The sequence below is a fragment of the Vulpes vulpes genome, chromosome 15, assembly GCF_048418805.1.
Source record: "Vulpes vulpes isolate BD-2025 chromosome 15, VulVul3, whole genome shotgun sequence".
Taxonomy (NCBI): Eukaryota; Metazoa; Chordata; class Mammalia; order Carnivora; family Canidae; genus Vulpes; species Vulpes vulpes.
In genome coordinates, this window is record NC_132794.1 from 98049566 (window position 1) to 98068724 (window position 19159).

The window sequence follows — 19159 nt, forward strand, 5'->3', positions numbered from 1 at the left end:
TTCTCTCAGGGAATTTCTTCTTTTACTTTATTAGTGTTAATAAAATCATAGTATCTTGGATAATTCAATTTCAAATTATTTTCTACCTAGATTGCTTTAGAAACTAAAAATTCTTCTAACTTGGAACATAAGCATTGTTCCATTGGACAGGGTTTTTTTTCTTACTGTAATTTTATAAAATAAATATTTGAAAAAGAGACTTAAGGACCAGCAAGAGTTATAGTGTCTTCTCACTCATTCTTTCTCAGAAATAATGACTTTTCTTAAAGGAGTTCATAGTGAGTTTTGTTTGCACATCACATCTGAAGTTAAACATGTCTTTGGGAATAACTTTAATTCTCTGCTAGAACTAGAAAATTCAAGATTGTTTCTTTCTACCTATGCTCATCAGATTGGAAGTCTCTCTGTAAATCACACATTTACTATTATTACAAAATACTGACACAGCTTTAAACAGTGTTAATAAATGTTTCACATTGTCAAAAATAAAAGCTTAATGCCATGCCATTGCATTCAGTCTTCTGCCAAATATTTACTAAGCATCTGCTATGTTCTAGGCAATGTTGTATATATACTATTATTTCAAACATAGATTATTGTTCTACCCATGTATTAGAGAAACATATTTCTTCATCACCAATAGTTAGAAAAATCAACGACTTAAAATGAGCCCAATCATGGAATCTTTCTTGTACTGTAGATGTGTGCAAGCATACACACACATGTGCATTGTATTTAGAGAATTGTATAATTATTAACTCGTCTGTCTGGAATAAAGACAAATTCTATTACCAGTAAGTTACTTAACTTTCCTGGACTTCATTTTTACTTCTGTAAACTGGGGGATAACAGTTATCTTAAAAATGTTGTGACGGCTGGAGATAACACAGCTTAAGCTCCTGTTGCCTCTCACAAAATGTTACCTATTTTTATCACCTTGTGAGAAATATTATTTGACTTCAATTCTGCCATTGATATGGCTACGGAGATGTCCATCCCTATTGAATGATTTGCAACAATTTCCTGTATAAGAAACCTATCAGTCATCTCAAACTCAGAAATGAGTCCAATTGTCAATTACTGTTGAAAACAAATATAAATATGCCTCCATCCAAGACTGATCCTTTTAGGAATACACTCAAGTAAAATGTCTGTACTAAGACTTTGCCTTTCATCATCTTCCTGGGGAGGACATTCAAAGTGACAAGTAATTTAAGCACACAGTTGTGATTTCCCACAATCTTTTAGTGAGAGAATGAGAATATATTATTTTGAAAAAAAAAGTTGTTTTATTTTTGCATCAGAGAAAAAAATAATACCAATGAAAACCAGTTGCACATCTTCCTCTAAAATATTTATTTAAAGACACACACTAAAAAAATACAAACACTTATTCTATAACTTTAAACATTGTTATTCTATACATGTTTAAGATAAATATTCTCTAGTTTTTACTTGTCATAAGACTTAAAGTAAATCAATTCTTCATTAATTATGACGGAAGACATTTTGAAACAAGTTGTTTTTGTTTTTGTTTTTGTTTTCCAACTGTATTATGGTGGGCCAATGCAAGCAATTAAGCAAGAGCTGTCACCAAAAACAATAGTCCAGCCCCTGAGACACAATTGCAAATAATCCACTGACTAATTTTCCATCTGTTCTTCAAGTACATGTTATTATAAAATATACATATGTATATATATATTATATATATTTATTTACTAAAATAACTCACCAATTGGGTTCAATAAATTATAATTCTATTGATACACAACAATGTATCTTCAAAGATTAGCTGCAACTATAGGAAATTCACAGATGGTCCCAGAGGGTGATCGGTGTATGAAGCAAATTCTGAATATAAATGCATAGATATTATCCCTTCAACACATGCAAAAATATCTTCTTTTTTTTAGATTTCATTTTTTAAGATTTTATTTATTTATTCATGAGACACACACACACACACACACACAGAAAGAGAGAGAGAGAGAGAGAGAGAGAGAGGCAGAGACCAAGCAGGGGGAGAAGCAGGCTCCATGCAGGGAGCCTGACGTGGGACTCAATCCCAAGTCTCCAGGATCACACCCTGGGCTGAAGGCAGCGCTAAACCGCTGAGCCCCTGGGGCTGCCCTAGATTTCATTTTAATTTATTCATCAGAGACATAGAGAGAGAAGCCGAGACATAGGCAGAGGGAGAAGCAGGCTCCCTGCAGGGAGTCCTATGCAGGACTTGATCCCAGGAACCCGGGATCAGGACCTGAGCCAAAGGCAGAGGCTCAACTGCTGAGCCACTCAGGCGTCCCATTACAATAATAATGTATGGCATGTGATGTACCATGTGTAAGTATCAGATGCTCCAAGCAGCAGCTGATACTATACAAAACATTATCTGGAGGAAGATATGTTTTATGTAACAGTTTTCTATTGATGTATTAAGACACAGAGGTAAATTCGCATGCAAATTCCTGTCAAGAATAAAAACTTCAATCTTTAAGACCATCTTTTAGAAATAAAAGTAAGTTATCTAAAGGATGATATTTGAGCAGAAGCTTAGGCTGCATATACAGACATATACAGACAAATGTTACAGTGGTTAGCATTTCTTAAATAATTTTTCTCTAGACCCAAAAGAAAATGTAACTCTTTCCAAAGGTATATCAATCTTACACATGGTACTCCTGAATTATTATCTATGCCATAGGCATAGTGGCCTGCCTCACATAAATAGGAAATAAGTCAGGTTTCATGTCATTAGCTTTTGTCTGGACAGTCATATACAATAGGGTATGTGTTCCTAAAATCTGGGTAGGGCATTAGAGTTAGTTACTTGTCTAATGACCAAGTACTCATATATGCCCCTCGTTTTTATTTCTACTTAATTAAAATAATAATTCTTACAGGTTACAGAATAAGCAAAACCAATGTGTTTTCATGTTTAAGTCAACTTTGTATACTTTTGATAGTTGAACTTTAAATTTAAATTCCCTTCCCCCACCGTAAATTATGGAGCATATATTGCCATCTAGTGTTCTGAAATAACACTTCTGCCAGGATCATGAAATAAAACATGTTACAATAGATGAAGGGATTGTAAAAAATTTGCAAGTAGGTATGGATTTGCATAACGTAGCAAAAAGCTTTTAGCTGAAATTCATAGAACAATCAATTAAAGGTGCTCAAGATCAATGCTTTCATCATTTCAACTAAAGAAGATCCAGAGAGTTCCAGATTTGGTTAATTAGGAAGAATAGTAATATTATTTATGACCCAAGTATTTCCATATTACTACTCAGCATCTTTAGCATGTTGGTCTTAGTCCACAGGCATATGCCCTCATAATCACAAAATGGCTGCCACTCTTCCATGCATCATATATTCACCTAAACATTTCTGAAAGAAGGTGTAAAAAATGTCCATATGCATCTCTTTTTCAGACCTTCCCATCACCCACCATTGCATACTTTCCCTCAAGACCCATTGCATGGATTAAGTCATATTTTTATGTCCTAAAACCAAAGAATCATATGAAAGCAAGTGTACTCTGTGGCATTTTCAGCCTTTATATCATGGACTTTTAGCAAAGAGGAACTGGGTGTCAGTCAGCTGTATTGGAAATACATAATAAGAAAAGAGAAAAAAAAGTTCAGGAAACTTTTGGTTTAAATGGTACAAGGAATGAACATTATCTTTCAGATTTCAGCAATCTGTAGAAGGAGTCTTAGACATATTACAGAGTGTGTGTATGGGGAAGTGAGGGCACTTAGGAAGAGATTCTAAATGAGATAAACCTAGAAATAACCCAATAAAAGCTTTTCTATGATACAATATTACATTTAGCTAGAAACTGGAAATGACCCTCAAAAAGCCAGAGGAGATGAGTTACTGAGATCCTGCAAAATACAGAGTGAATAGTCCACTCATTTTCCATTTCGCATTGGTATGCCTTGATTAAATAGACAGGAAATTCAACATTAAAGGATACCTTGAAATACAGTTCAGGATTTGCATGGCAGTTTGGCATAAGAGAGTTCTGAACTCCTGTGATCTTACACTGCATATATGGTATGTGGGGCATCCAAAACCAGAAGCTTTGCTCTAGGATTCACAGAGTAAGAGTATGGATGTGAAAAATGGAGCCTGAGGAAATCAACATGAGTTCTATTAAATATAAGAATTAGCTTATTTTTCAGTAGATATTCCATATTTAAGATTTTGGTGTTCTATTCCAATGACTGAAAGTATCATTAATCTAAGTTTCTTTTCTTTGTTTACGTGTTAAGGTATGGAGACTGAAATATATCTTCAGATAATTTAGAATTTGAAAATGTACTCATGCATATTTTGATATAAAAAATCACAGAATCATACAATAACATGTTTATTGTAAAGAAGAATAATTAAGACAAATAGTCTCATTTCATATAGCAGGAAATTTAGTCAAAGAAGGACAATATCTGACCAGTGCCTTCTAAAGATACAACAGGAGACCTGGGTCTGAAGTTTAGATATCTTTACTCCAATCCAGTGCTTTTCCCATTACTTTATCTCTGAAATTGCACAGAATATTTGTTACGATTTGGGGCATTAGAGACAAACTTGCATGTGAATGTTGGCCCGGCCACTTGGTGGTAATGTGCTCTAGAAATAAAAAAATTATGTCACTGAGTTTTGGGTCCATCATCTGTCAAATGAGAATATAAATAGGAACTATCTTACAAGAGATTTGGGAAAATAAGATGTAGCCTCTATAGCATGGTTTTGGAAGCTTACATGTATGGTACTTAACAAAAGTTAGTCATTAGCTGTGCCAGGGCCCTATTTTCAGGAGATGTGTGTGACTCTTGGAGATGCTATGGGAATTTAGAGCCAATCTAATTTACTATTAAGCATTCATATTACATCATGTGGCTTGGTATAACTCTGCATTCAGACCCACTAGCTTCCAACACTAGTGCTGACATTTTTGTTTTTATAGTCTAAGTAAGTTTGAGCAGTCTTTGCCCTCAGGTCATGCAACTCTCAAATGATCACCATAAGAGCATATATCTCATAGGGTATTGTGGGAATTAAATGAGTTAATATATGTAAAGAGCTCAAAACAGTGCTTGGCAAAGAGTAGGTCCCATATAAGTGCTGTTTTTGCTTCTATATAATTAATTGTGACACCATCTTATTGACATCTTTAGGCTAGCTCCAGAAAGGACATTTTGAACTGTTTCTATTTTGCTTTCATTGAAGTGCAATGCCCCTTAGTTCTAGGAACCTTCAGTCCCCACAACAATGCACACTGTGTACTAGGGGAACGTTAACTCAGGATGATCTGTCCTGGGAAGTCCCCTTCTCAGCAACCTTTGACCTCTTGCCCAAAATTCTTGTCAGTCCAGGCTATGTCACACAATTGCTGCTTAGATTCCTCCTCTATAAACAGCAGCCTTAGATCAGAAAAGTGCCCAGACTTCCAGAAAACCTAGATATTAACTGGGGGAAATGCAAACCATCTTAATTATCAAACGGTTCATATAAATATACAAGAAACTATTAGAGAAAGACTTGTAGCAAAGCTCAACCTTGAAGAAACTAGAGACTTTAATCTCTGCTATTTCATAAAGCTACTAAATAGCACCTTCCTTTTTAAAAATCCACACTAGCACTACACTATGTTCCACTTTGAAATGAAGCATAAAATCCATTATAAGCTGATTACTCTTTTACATTAAAGAGTGAAGCACCATTGCCATGTTTTTCTAAGTTTCTCTCTGCCTGAGGTCAAGGTGGTCAGGAGTGAAATTGGACAGCGGACCTCAGATGACAGGAGTCACAGCTGCCAGAATGAGAGCAAACATATTTCCATCTATGGCTCCTGACATATCTCCATTATGCTGTAGAATTTCTATATTCAGGTTATTGTAAAATGAAAGTGGATTTTCTCCTGATTCCCAGTATTTTGAAACAAAAACACTAAAAGAATCTTCTATTTCATAATATTAGTAACAAATATGGCCTATTGTTTTTGTAAATAAAAATTTTAGGACTACATAACACTCACTTGTTTATGACCGCTTTTTTTCCTACAGTTGACAGAGTAGCTGTAACAAACATTATATGGTATGAAAAGCTGAAAATATCTGTATCCCTACAGAAAAACTTTGCTAACCATTATTTAAAATGGAGTAGCATGCCTTTTATCCAGAAATTACAGTTTATCCTATGACTATACCTTAAGGAGTGAACTGAACAAGTGAACAAAGATATAGTCCTTTGTGATGCTGTACACAATAGCAACAAATTTGAAAAATCTAAAGCACATCAAAAATAATTTATAAACATATATAATAAAACATATAGAAGACATATCAAAATGAATTTTAAAATGTTAAAAAGTGTAAGATAGATCTGTTCAGTTTGATACAAAAACACTTGAACAACAATGATAACATAGTGGCACACCTAACTTAGTGAATGATTAATATTAGCCAGGTACTATGCTAATCCTTTTCATCTATTATTATCCTAAATTTGTAGGTTAAAATATTGAAGTTTGAAAAGATTATTCTTATTCAAGTAATACAACTTAAAAGTGGCAAAGCTGAACAGTTGTTGATCTGCCTGTTTGCTCAACTCCAAAGAGAGAAAGAGAGAGGGAGAGAGAGAGAGGTACCTATTAATAGCCTATGGGCTATGAAAATCACTGGCTACTTCAAAATATGTTCTGTCCTATAAAAGCAACTGCAAAAGAACTTTTTCTTGTTGAATGACTTGAGAGTGAGTTTCTGATGTCCCCACAACAGGATTGTGTTATTCCTTTAAACAAGGACATTCTTCTCTGTAACCATAATACAACGATCATGATTAAAGCCAGAAATTAACATTGGTACATTACCGCCATATAATAATTAGATACCAATTGTCCCAAAAATGACTTTATAGCTCAAAGGTCCTATGCAGAGTAATTTGCTATATTTCATTTTTATGTCTCTTTCTGCTTTGGAATATTTCCTCAGTCTTCCCTTGACTTCATAACTTTAATACTTTTAATGATTCCAGGCCAGGGATGCCTGGGTGGCTCAGCAGTTAAGTGTCTGCCTTTGGCTCAGGGTGTGATCCTGGAGTCCCCAGATCGAGTCCCACACTGGGCTCCCTTCATGGAGCCTGCTTCTCCCTCTGCCCATGTCTCTGCCTCTCTCTGAATAAATAAAATCTTTTTAAAAATAAAAAATAAAGATTCCAGGCTTGCTATACTACAGTCCTTCATGTGTTTGTCTTCTGTTATCACGATTAGATTAGATGCATGTTAAGTTCTCTTTTCTTCTTTTGTCATCTGAATGATTTTAATATATCTCATTATTGATAATGTTCACTTTATTATTACAAATGATGTTGTTGATTAAGTGATGCTTCTCCACTGGGAAGATAACTCTTTTTTCCAAGTGTTTTGTTTGTGAAGAGTGTCTTTGAAACTATGCAAAGATCCTTTTACTCTTCAAAATTATTTGCTCATTTATTTGTACACAGTTGAATTTATGGCTTCCTATTTTATGCAATTGGTTGCAACCTGCTACTAGCATTATTTATTTATCTTGATGCCCAAATTCTTGTCCAATTTAGCACAGGGAGGCCCTCATAACTGGCTTTTGTGTCTTTTTGACATATTCCCATAATTCTTTGAGTATTTTGTTACTTTTGTTCTGGCACAAAAAGATATCCCTTGTTCCTACTAGTGGATAATTTATTCAGACAACAAGATCTGGGGATAAGGTGTACTCATTTTTATTGATATCTCGCTGCCTCAAGACCCTCTCAATGGACAGAGAAAAGGAATACTTAAAATCAAACAACATATACACATGCACACTTTCACAAAGTCACACTGATACTTCAAATTCCAATCTGCCAAAACTGAAAAGATACCTTTTGAATATTGATTCTTTTGAATCTTGAAAGGAATCTTTTCAGTTTTGTTCCTTTTTTTCTTTTTTTTTTTTTTTGATATTTTATCTGCCTTCTCACAGTCAGAAGCAAACTCCCATTATCCTCAATTTATTTTCTTCCATCAATCATCCTGTATATAATAAATCTTTCACATCTTCTAGTCACCACATTACCCAGTGTGAGCTCCAACATGTTATGCAGGGCCATGTCCACCAGGGAAACCCTTATCTTCTACCCATTTGATATCACACACTCCAGTGTGGGTTCCTCCCACACACACCATGGCATGTACACCCTCCCTTCCCTGCTTCACTTTTGATCTCGGTGCTAGGCAGCATGCTTCCTTTCCCTTTAGCACACGTCCTTTCCTCATCCTGCCTAATATCCTATCTGTACAACTTAATTGTTCATGAAGGAAAGAGTAGGGGGAGAAATGGAAGGAAAAGGAATGGGAAGAGAAAAAAATAAAACAAAAAACAAAATTCATACCATGTAGTGTAACACTAAGTGGGCAAGAGAGTGGGACAATATGCCTATAGATTGGAAATTCTCCAAGAGCTGAGAAAATTAGAGCAATTTGGAGCAACCAATCTAGAAAGATAATGAAATAGTAGCCTTGCTGGATAATAAAACATTCACCAGAAGAGACTGTTGAGGAGTTGGGATAAGAAGATATGTCTTATCAAAGCAAGCCTTTGACAGCTTTGAATACAGAAAGAGGCATCTGCCTAGCAATACTCTGCACTGTAGATATGGTGGCTATGCATCTTGGATTTACAAGGTAGTGGCATTTGTAGATAGTTTATATTCTTCTCGATTAGTTTTGTTCAATAAAAGTACAACTGAATCTGCTATTAAGTGTTGCTAAGCCTGTGTGTGTGTGTATGTGTGTGCGTGTTTATCTTTTGTCAGATCATATGATCCTATTTTTTCAGCTTAGAAAATAACCAAATAATTTTGATTTGACAATTGACTGTGGATGAATTATACAAATACAAGGAGAACCTAATAATGATCAAAGGTCTTCTAAATTATTCAGCATCTATATCTAAATCTCACCCATGGCTCTATATTCACTTCATGACAGAAACACAAAGGACTTTTATGGTAATTATTATTGTTATTATAAAACAATAATAGCTTACTTTCATATATTAGCCTTTTGTGCTGTCAAACAGTGTACAGCCCTAAAATATGGATACCTTCACTACCACTTATAAAACAGGAAACGGACTAGTCAGATATATATTTTTTAATGCACAGCTTTTAAGGGTCCTTGCTCTAACCATCATAGAATGCTACTACTACCTCACTATGCTGCCAAAAAATGATACGGGATTTATAAGTATTTTATGCTATTAGGAGTAAGCACTAGAGAAAAGAAAAGTTCTCCACATGAAGTCTCTTAGGATATTCATCTCTTATTTTGTTTTTTTTTATTTTTAATTTTTTTTAAGATTTTATTTTTTATTTGACAGAGAACACACACAAGCAGGGGGAGTGGCAGGCAGAAGGAGAGGGAGAAGCAGGCTCCCCACTGAGCAGGGAGCCCAATGCAGAGCTCAATCTCAGGATCCTGGGATCATGACCTGAGTCAAAGGCAGACACTTAACTGACTGAGCCACCCAGGGGCCCCTCATCTCTCATTTTTAAAGAGTATCTGCAGGCAGTCTTGAGGTAGGATTTGGAGACCTGGGATCACAATTATGCACAGTGGTTAGCAGGTGGCCCCAGGAGTGCACCACCATGCTCAAAACTCAACTTGGCAACTTACTTGGGGCCTTTAGCAAGTTATTTACTTCTCTGTACTTCATTTTCTCACCTATAAATGAGCATGTAATAAATATCCTTTCTTATGACTGAATGAAACAATAGATAAAGCACTAGGTGTAGTGTCCAGCGCATGATTAGTGTAACTAATTTTTATTGTTATTATTACAATTGATAATAATGCTATCGTGTAGCCTCTGCCTATGCATTATATCTGCTGCTTTTTTCCTAAGCTTAATCAACATCAGTGTTAAAGGTTGAAACTGAAGGAATGATAATTCTTGACAAATATAACACATCCTTAATTGTGAGAGCTTCTAAAATTTTACTGCATAGAATCAATCAGTTCAGCTAATATGCAAATGTATCATGAGTACCTCCTACATGCCAGATGTGATCCAAGGTACCAAAGATCCAATAGGAAAAGACAAATAGGTTCCTTGCCCTCATTGAACTTTCCGTCTTAATTGCTCTTAAGTATGCTTCATACCCTGAGTAACTAAAGAAAGACTGAGCTATGGTGTCTGTTCTCTGTCATACATTCTGGCTGGAGACATGAGAATCACACAAGACATATCCAGAGAGTGAGTTAGTGATAAACCATATTATATTAACTCTTAAGCATGGTGGTCCAGAGATAGATCAGTCTAACCCTGAGAGAATATCTACCTCTGAGCAGGTTCATTGGAAAAGAAATAAGAATAGGAAATTTCAAATAAACAAGTGTTCAGTCTGAAAATTGGAAGCATTGAGGGGACTGTTAGCATTAAATTCTTTTTTGTTATTATAAGGTAGTTCAGATATGGTGAGAGTATCAACACATTCAATGAACATCAGTACATATATTTTGCAATTAAGGAAATAAGCATCATCTATCAGTTGAAGTCTTCTGTGAATTCTTTCTCCATATCTATGATTATCAGATATATGGGTCTGATCACATGCCTAGTGGGCTATGCTTAACTTTTTCTGTGTCTTTATGGATAAATTATTCAAATACTTCAAGGGTAGGAATGGCCAACCACTTACAAAAATGCTTTTTAGTGAAGCAAAATACTTTTAGGTGAACTAAAATGGTGGCTTATTGCCTGCTTTTGAGATGATTCTAAAGTTCAGAGTCAAGCAAAGGTCACCTACCTGGTATCAGGCAACGTGTCAGACACATTCAGTACATTTAGTTATTTAATTGTCATCAAGGTTTTACTATTATCTTCCTTTAATAAATATTGAATCAAAGTTCAAAAAGATCACTCTTGGGCACATGAATAAGTGGGGGACTAAAGGTTTACATTCTCTCCATATGTTACCAACCTGTCCATAGGGGTATTGAAAGCTTAGGCTCTGCACTCTTTTTTCTTTTTTTAATACTTAACTTATTGAGTTTGAGAGAGAGACAATGCATGTAGCAGGAGTCAGTGGGGAGGAGCAGAGGGAGAGGGAGATAGAGGGAGAATCTTAAGCAGGCTCTAACCTAGCTCAGACCCCAACACAGGACTCGATCCTACAAGATCATGACCTGAGCTGAAATCAAGTCAGATACTTAACTGACTGAGCCACCCAGGTGCCCCAGATCTATGGACAGACATTCTTAATGGTGCTTAGCACCAGCTTTATTCTTCACTATGCCCACACTATCTTTAAGCCTTAATTTCTACACCTGAAAAATAGGGGTGATAATAATCCCCATGTTTTGGAGTTGTTTAAAATATTAAACAAAATTATTAATTATTAAATAAAATTATTAATCTATGATGTTTGGTACACAGTATCTGGTGCATGAAGATGCTCAACAAATAGTAATTGATACTATTCTTCCTCAAGAGAAAAAAAAAAGGTTATTTGAAAATCTTTTGCAAACTGCACAGTGCTGACCCTCAGAGTTTGCCTGGAAAGGGCATAAATTGGATGAGAAAGCATTAATTATCTGTAAGAACTCAATTAACATATTCATACATGTGTTTGACCTCCAGATGACCTATCTGTGATTACCATGAACTAACCTCTGACCTCATGGTTTCTTTCCCCATTTTACTGTCATAGTTCAGTATGTCTCACCCATTCCTCCACAGTGAAAATTGTGTTCATTTTCAAAATAACCTCAGCGGGAGTGCTGGAGAAAGCTCTGACCTTCTGGGGTAGTCTGAGTAATGTGACTTGAGCAGCTTCATTAATGGATTCATCCCCAGATTACAAATTAAGTTGACAGATCACTACTTTCTTCATCTGTTGTCAAAGAGGCAATGTTACATTGTTAAGAGTAGAAATCTGAGTTCTTCTTACCTTCTGAAGGAACCTGTTTAGTGTCTCAGCTCAGAAAATAAAAAAGTAGACTATATTAGAAGTGTAGTTTGGTGTGATGCCTCTGTCACCCTAAGCCAAAAAATGATTAAGATGTAAAACTTACAAACTATTTGAAACTAATTTTTTTTAAAGATTTTTATTTATTCATTCACGAGAGACACACAGAGAGAGGCAGAGACACAGGCAGAGAGAGAAGTAGGCTCCTTATGGAAAGCCTGATGTAGGACTTGATCCCAGGACACCAGGATCATGACCTGAGCCAAAGGCAGACACTCAACTACTGACCCACTCAGGTGCCCCTGAAACTAATATTTTTAAAGTTAAGAATGGAAAAAAATAAAATGGACTATTCTTTGGAAGACCAGGGCAATTTCAGTTGTCTCCAGTTTGCCATAAAATAATGTGTTTGCAAAGAGCTCTTAGAGCAAGGTTCTCCAGATTCAGATCTGAGGATTTTGTTTGTTCTTTCCTGGAGGAAGACTAGTGTGTCCTAAAGAATCAACTTGTATAGAGTCTTTGGCAGACTCACCAATTCAGGTGCCAATAAAAATATTTTTGAATCAACCCAGTGACATTTTTATAAGGAGCATGAAAAATTCTATATTAAGGGAGCCAACTTCCACAAACCCCACAGGCCTTTCCTTCAGACAAGAATAATATTGAAGTGAACAGAGCATTTGACAGGACAAGGTTTAAAGTGTTCTTTCATGTGGGGAAGGCAGAAAGACTTATCAGCACATCCCTGACCTTTCCCTTAGACACATTCTGATGAATATATTTCATATTCTGACTTTGGAAAAGACTTGTTTGAATTTTCCACCAGGATGGGTGGGACAGTAAACCACTTGCTGATGGAACTGGCTGGGACCACAGACCTCTGGTGAACTCTGAGTTTTACTCCTGCAGCTCACAATGAAGGTCAGTTGAGCTTCTTTACCTTGAGGCTCTAAGGGAACCTCTCAGCATAGGCATCAAGGCCCATTTCTGCACAATAATCCTGCCTGCCAATCTACCCTTAACTCTGCTGCCCTGGGCATGGTCCAGCTATATTGCTCTTCTTTCTGGTTCTTGGGTGTATCATGTTTATTGCATGCCTGATCTTCTGTACACTCTTGTCTTCCCTGAATACTCTCCTACACTCCTCTTAATTCAACAAACCCTCCCCCCATTTTTATAAAACTGGCTTTTTCTCAGCCTTCAGCCAATATTTCACTTTTCAGTGAGGATGTCCTTATATTTCAACATATGTTTAAGCCCTTTGTGTTCCCTTTTGTTGTAGCCTATTTAGTTTCCAACAAATCTTTGATAGACCCTCTACAAATACTTCTACTGTTAGGTATCTTACTACTACTCAAGTTGGCTTATTTCATCTTGACCAGGTTTTATCATTAGAAAGTGATTGTGGACCAAAAATAGACCTCACTGAGGAAGTGACATTTAAGTTTAGAGCATAGCCTATAGCAGCTAATTGAAAGGATCTGTGCGTAAATTCCAACCAATAAAGAGCATATGCAAAGATCCTGAGATCATAAAGAACTCATCACACTGGAAGAATGTGAGAAAGATAGATACTCCTGGGATGGAGAAAAGGAGGCTAAAAAATTTGCCAAATATTTATTTTTTCTATTTTTTTTTACTTAACTCTATATTAAAACTCTATATAAAAGATAGAAGAAAAATGATATAATTTGATGGGATTTTTTAAAAAGAATCTGTAACTTAATGTTGGTTGCATTAGAAAATTGAAAGAATAAGCCAATCTTAGAAACATCACTCAAATTCCATCTTTCTCACCAAGCCCACTGATTCTGCCTTAGTTCAGGCCCTCATAACATTAATCTTTACTGGTCTAATATACCAATCTATAATTTCTTTCTCTTATGACAGGTCTTCCAGCTTCCAATATACTGTGTATGTGTGTCCCCTTCTTCTCATTACCAGCAAAATCATAGGAAGTTAAAGAGTTGATCCAGAGTAAAAATCCTGGATGCACAACCTATCAGTTTTGTAGCCATTTGGTGAGTTACTTACTTTCTCTTGCCCTCGGATCCATCATCAGTAAAATGAGACCAATATTATCTAGACTAGATATTCTAGTCTATATTTTAGCCCATAAAGTACCTACTATTGGACTTAGATATATAAGAGGAATATAATAAGTAGTGGTTCTTCTCTTTTCATTTTAAAAATCTCATTATAAAAAGTGGATAGTATAAGTCCTTCTGATAAACAGGACTGTAAAGGACTAACCTCAGACTTGACATGGATATTACTCCACAAAGAGGCCATATACATAGCTCTATAACCTGCTCTCCAGATGACTGATTTTCTCTCCTGTCTCAACCCTCTAGGCACATGGCTCTTTTCACTGGTCCTAGATCTCTTCACAACTCCATGTCCTTTGTACACATTATTCTCCCTTTACAGAACATTCATCCCTGTTTATTCACCTGGAAAACTCTGCTTCATCTTTCAGGATCCAGAGACATTGACCCTTCTCTGTGGAGACTTACCCAGTGCTCTTGAAACAAATTAAACACTACCCTTGTCTGTATCCCCACAGCCCTTTGATAATACCTTATGATGTTTGTTAACAAGCTGTTTTACATTTTGTCTAATTTACATGATTTCATTAGACTATAAACATTTCAAAAGCTAGAAAACCAAGATTTCCCATTCCCCACATAGGTATTCACACTGAGTGCCCATCATGCTGAATGTACATTTATGTTTATTTGTATAATCACAAACATTGTTGAGTACCTGACTGATCCAAAAATGGGAATTAAACATAGAAATAGCAGTAGCTGAAGCAGAGCTAAGCCATTTAGACTTAGAAGCTTTGAGTTATTATTGACTTTATAATCATGAGGAAATTCTCTCTCTGAGCTTCAGTTGTGTCATCTTTAAAATTAAGGTCTTAATAATTCCTGTGTCATAGGATTTCTGAGGCACACAAATAAAATAAGACTGTGATTGGGAAACTCTAAAATTTAATTCAGATTATTGGTTGTTTTTGACACACCATCCTACAACATTTTGGAAGGTACAATCTAATTATGGCACTATAACAAATAGAAAAAGTCAAAAAGGAAAACATATAGAAAAATATACATTAAAATACACTTAAAATGTAGACAAGTTCCGGTTCAAGTTGTTGATATATAATGATCCTGAACTCACTTCCTCCTGCTAACATACCAAATCCAACACCTCTGTAAACAAAACAAAATGAAAATCTAAACACCAACTGAGCAGGGGGGCCTGGCTGGCTCAGTCAGTAGAGTGTGTGACTCTTGACCTTGAGGTTATGAATTCAAGACCCATGTTGGGGGTAGAAAATACTTATTTTTTTTTTAAACTGGCTGAGCAATTTGACATTAGGCAAAAGAAGGAAGATCCACATCAAAGTAGATAAGACACAATCTCCCCATAAACCCTATCTCTGGCACAGTGACCTGGGAGGGAACTCAAAAACTGGAGCTTCTAAGGGAGAAGTGAAGGGTTTGAACCCCACCTAACTTTTAAGACCTGCACCTGGGAGATAAGCCCCCAAAACATTGAGCTTTGCAAATCAGTAGGACTTGCATCTCTAAAGCCCACAGGCTAGAGTGATCTGAGGAACCACTCTTAAAAAGCTTCTGTGCAGGACTAATCCACCTCAGAATGTGGCACAGAGCCAGCCATTGAAAGGTTCACATGGTGTCTTGGGGGATAGACTGAGAGGCAGGAATCTGATTTCACACATATTTGGGGACTTGCAGAAATACAACAGAAATGCAATACAAAAAATCAATACACAGAAAGAGAGGCACACAAAATACATCAATATTTGTACAACAATAGCAATTCGAGGCAAGATGCATGCGATGATATAATTAGTTAATTCTATATAACAAATAAGACAGAAACCATCTTTCGAGTTGTGATAGTCAAGAGTGTCACCATCTTGGAGGTGGGACTAAAGATCAGGTAAGGTTCAAACAGAGAAGAGAATACCGCCTGTCCTCGCTTTTAGATGCAGTGCACTCTGAATTTATGGAGTAGTTGCTATAGATTCCCAAGGGGTCTGCTGCTCCATTTTATTCATGGTGGTAGGGAGAGAAGGATGGCTGTAGTTCTGCAATGACAAAAGCTTACATCCTCAGAAAATTATAATTCAAGCAACGTCATTCTGGAACTTGAAATGGAATTAAAAAACAACTTAGGTAAGGACACCTAGAACTCATGGGGTAGGGAGCTGGAAAGTTGAATTGCATTCACATTTGCTAACTGCTTCGAACCCTTCATATCCACCCCTAAAGTGTCCCATGAACCTGCCCTTTGCCTTAGAGAGAATTTCTGACTCCCGATTATGTTGACTCTACAGGGTGTAATACTGTCTCTGCTCTCTCTGCCTCCCTCAGGAGTGCTCCTACTCACTCTGGAATAGTGACTGGTTTTCTTAACCATGTAGTTGGGCATTTACTTGCACATGACAAGCCCAGCTGCCCCGACAAAACAGTCGGTGCTGAAGTGTGATCTTCCTAAAGGGTCAAAAATGCAATGGGGGTCTGAGCAAGGCCCTGCCACCAGGAGCTGAGGGAAGCTTTTGCTAATAGTTTTAGTGAAAATATAGATTTCTTCTAATTTCCTTTCTTCAGCTCCTCATTCACAGCTAAGATCTCTTCCAAATCCCTCCAGTTCCCTGCTCTCCAATTACAAACATAAAAACTCCTTTTCTGTTGCTATTTGACTGGAGTGACATCCTAATCTCTCATAGCCTGTCTGTATTCATAACAAAAGCACACAGTACTCCTTCAGTTTTTCTTCTGCTCAAGCAATGTTCTTTTCTGTTGTCATTGTCCTTGTCAGTCATCTGCTCAAAGGCCCAAAGACAATGAATAAATAATGAACTTTAAAGAGAAAGAAAGGACCAGAAGGAAAACTGTTAAATAAAACGCTGAACGTTTCTCACAGGTTTTAGATTTATCTTTTGTATCAATTAAATTAAGTCAGCATAAAACACCTTTTTTTCCAAGAAGCAGGGAAACTGTAGAATTATGATTTTAGGGGGAAAAAAACCATTTTGTTATTTAAATACAGGGCCTGCTGCTGTATCTTCTTTCTCAGTGTGTTTCTTCCCTGCATAGAACTGGTTAGAAAATCACAACTAGAGCTAGTGCTTTGCTAGTTTTAAAGAATTAATAAATGATAAGTCCCAGATTGGACAAAGGCTACACAACACAATGTCCCACCATGAAGGCTCCTAACCATGAATCTTAATGTGTGTGTTCAAGGATGTGTTGTCTATTCTTCAGAGCATTCTTGAAAAGAAAAAAGTATAAGACAAAAAGTACTTTATATGGGCAGCCCAGGTGGCTCAGCAGTTTAGCACCACCTTCGGCCCAGAGTGTGATCCTGGAGACAGGGGATTGAGTCCCTCTGCCTGTGTCTCTGCCTCTCTCTCTCTCTCTCTTTCTCTGTGTCTCTCATGAATAAATAAATAAAATATTTTATTAAAAAAGTACTTTATATGCTATTATATGCTAATAATATCACATATTAGGCTCTTAACGTCTCTGACATACTCAAGTGTCATATTTATAGGAGTTCAAAACTGGCTTAAAATATAAAATATTAAAACTATTTTAACTTTTCTTGTTATACACACATACACAGAGATACACACTATTTCATTTTGGCCATCGCACTCAGGAAGCTCACTGTGTAGCTTTATATCTCATAAGATAACATTTCCTAAGCACAGGTCTTCTGATACAATGGTTCTCCCTTGATTTCCCCCTTATCATTATTACATAATTCTTGTTTTTTCTTTTACTCTGGTTTTTATGCTTTGTTTTTTTGACCTGCTTTTTGATTCTTTTGGATGTTCTTTTAGTTATTCTGTATGTTTTCATATCTATATATTTTAACATATTTTTGAATATGCATGTATTGGTATATGTATAAATATACATATGTATATAAGGACATGTCTACACATTTACATTGGGAAGTGCACCTGATAAAGTACGCAGCCTCATGAATTCTCAAAAACTGAATGTACTAGTTCTACACTGGTTCAAAAATCAGAACATTAAAAGCCTCCTGGAAGTCTCTTCCTGACTCCTTCCAATTATCATGTGTTCAAAAAAAACCCACATTTTTTTGACATCTAACACCAAGGAATTTTTTTTTTGGTCTAGTTTTGTACTTCATAGACATGGAATCCTATAGCATTTATATTTCTATTTTTAACTTCTGTTGTTCAGCATTATGTTTGTAATTTTTACCCATATTGCTACATGGAGTTATTGATGCTCCAATCTCAGTGTTGGCATATGAAGGTCTGATACCTCAGTCTATTTTACTGTTGATAATAATTGGAGTAATCCCAAGTTTTAGGTGATTACATGTAGTGCTACTATAAACATTCAAGTACATGTCTTTTCTATTGTGTGTGCATATACCTATATTTACTGAATATTCACTATATATACAGATTAGGTAGGTATATGTGTTTTGTAAGTACACACACACACACACACAAACACTGGGCCAACAGTGGTGAGATTTCTGATTGTTCAAATTCTCTCCAATACTTGCTATTATCAATCGACAGTCTTTTTCATCTTATTCATTATGTTGGGTATTTATGGAACTTCATTATAATTTTAATATATATCTTCCTAATGACTAGTGAGACAATTGTGATATATTTATTGATCATTGATCTTCATAGAGTGTCATTTTAAATCTTATGTCCATTTCTCTATCAGACTCTCTGGTCTTAAAAATTGATTCATACCAGAAAAAAAATTAATCCATTTTTATATAATCTGGATGTTCAGACATGTATCTGAATGTTCACAAATGTTCATCTGGATGTTCACAAATGCATTCTATTCTATGGGTTTCCTTTTAAAAAAATTATTTTATATTAGTGTTACATTCACAGAAAAGTTGCAGAGACACCTGGGTGGCTGTGGTTGAACGTCTGCCTTTAGCTTAGGTCATGATCCCGGGGTCCTGGGATTGAGGCCCAGATTAGGCTCCCTGCAGGATCCTGCTTCTCACTCTGCCTATGTCTCTTCCCCTCTCTCTCTCTCTGTCTCTCATGAATAAATAGATACAATCTTTAAAAAAAAAAGAGAGAGAAGTTGTAAAGATAATA